The sequence below is a fragment of the Oncorhynchus keta genome, unplaced genomic scaffold, assembly GCF_023373465.1.
Source record: "Oncorhynchus keta strain PuntledgeMale-10-30-2019 unplaced genomic scaffold, Oket_V2 Un_contig_4652_pilon_pilon, whole genome shotgun sequence".
NCBI lineage: Eukaryota > Metazoa > Chordata > Actinopteri > Salmoniformes > Salmonidae > Oncorhynchus > Oncorhynchus keta.
This window is the reverse complement of record NW_026287886.1, coordinates 170,001-172,500: the sequence shown is the minus strand read 5'-3', so window position 1 is coordinate 172,500 and position 2,500 is coordinate 170,001.

Below are 2,500 nucleotides of genomic sequence, written 5' to 3'. Positions count from 1 at the left end.
TATTGTCATAGTAACAAGGCTTTATATAGGAAGGAGAGGAGGTTGTGTTTGAAAAGTTTTATAGCCCATGTCCCTTCACAGGGGCGGGCCACTGATTGAGCAGAGCCCTAATCTTATGAAAACCCAAATCTCACATTTTAGAAGATAAAATCACATTTCATCCAATCATAGTAACAGTAATAATTTCATATTCAAACATTTAAATTGAACAACAATTCCACGTGAATCCGATAACTCTGATGTGTAGACTTTCCACTGTAGAGTTCATCTCAGTAATCTTATCATTGACGAGAATATCTCAGATGACAACCGAACTGACATCATATTCATTAAGTACCACCGCATATGTTCAACTGGTCGGATTACCAGAATATAGTTAATTTCCCCTCACCTTCTGATGTTCCCAGAATCTCTATGTTAACCAAGGGATTTTCAAATGTCACATCAGTAGGGTAGAGAGAGGAAAAGGGGGAAGAGGTATAGAGACATTGATGTGGAAACAATCAACAACAACAAAGAAAACAGTCAGATCAGTGAGCAGAGACATCTCAGATTAGATACATAGTAACAGTAGAGTTATCTCAGATTAGATACATAGTAACAGTCAGAGACATCTCAGATTAGATACATAGAACAGTAGAGACATCTCAGATTAGAGACATCTCAGATTAGACAGTAGAGACATCTCAGATTAGATACATAGTAACAGTCAGAGACATCTCAGATTAGATACATAGTAACAGTAGAGACATCTCAGATTAGATACATAGTAACAGTAGAGACATCTCAGATTAGATACATAGTAACAGTCATCTCAGATTAGATACATAGTAACAGTAGAGACATCTCAGATTAGATACATAGTAACAGTAGAGACATCTCAGATTAGATACATAGTAACAGTAGAGACATCTCAGATTAGATACATAGTAGCAGTAGAGACATCTCAGATTAGATACATAGTAACAGTAGAGACATCTCAGATTAGATACATAGTAACAGTCATCTCAGATTAGATACATAGTAACAGTAGAGACATCTCAGATTAGATACATAGTAACAGTAGAGACATCTCAGATTAGATACATAGTAACAGTAGAGACATCTCAGATTAGATACATAGTAACAGTCATCTCAGATTAGATACATAGTAACAGTAGAGACATCTCAGATTAGATACATAGTAACAGTCATCTCAGATTAGATACATAGTAACAGTAGAGACATCTCAGATTAGATACATAGTAACAGTAACAGACATCTCAGATTAGATACATAGTAACAGTAGAGACATCTCAGATTAGATACATAGTAAGAGACATAACAGTAGAGACATCTCAGATTAGATACATAGTAACAGTCATCTCAGATTAGATACATAGTAACAGTCAGAGACATCTCAGATTAGATACATAGTAACAGTCAGAGACATCTCAGATTAGATACATAGTAACAGTAGAGACATCTCAGATTAGATACATAGTAACAGTAGAGACATCTCAGATTAGATACATAGTAACAGTAGAGACATCTCAGATTAGATACATAGTAACAGTCATCTCAGATTAGATACATAGTAACAGTCAGAGACATCTCAGATTAGATACATAGTAACAGTAGAGACATCTCAGATTAGATACATAGTAACAGTCAGAGACATCTCAGATTAGATACATAGTAACAGTAGAGACATCTCAGATTAGATACATAGTAACAGTAGAGACATCTCAGATTAGATACATAGTAACAGTCATCTCAGATTAGATACATAGTAACAGTAGAGACATCTCAGATTAGATACATAGTAACAGTAGAGACATCTCAGATTAGATACATAGTAACAGTCATCTCAGATTAGATACATAGTAACAGTAGAGACATCTCAGATTAGATACATAGTAGCAGTAGAGACATCTCAGATTAGATACATAGTAACAGTAGAGACATCTCAGATTAGATACATAGTAACAGTCATCTCAGATTAGATACATAGTAACAGTAGAGACATCTCAGATTAGATACATAGTAGCAGTAGAGACATCTCAGATTAGATACATGCAGTATCTCAGATTAGATACATAGTAAAACATCTCAGATTAGATACATAGTAACAGTAGAGACATCTCAGACACAGTCAGAGACATCTCAGAGGGAAAATCTCAGACACCATCTCAGTTAGTGAGCAGAGAACATCTCAGATTAGATACATAGTAACAGTAGAGACATCTCAGATTAGATGTGTGTGTTAGATTGCCTGTGTCTGTGTGTGTCTCAGTTAGATACATAGTGTGTGTTAGTACATAGTAGTGTGATTAGATACATGTGTGTGTGTGTGCTGTGAGACTATCTCTGCGTGTAGAGACATCTGTGATTACACTTCTCCACTAGACACACAGTGTAAAACCAGACATCCAGTGTGAGGAAGACATGTGAGGTGTGTGTGTGTGTCTGTGTCTGTGTGTGTGTGTGTGTCTGTGTGTGCGTGTGTGTGTCTGTGTGT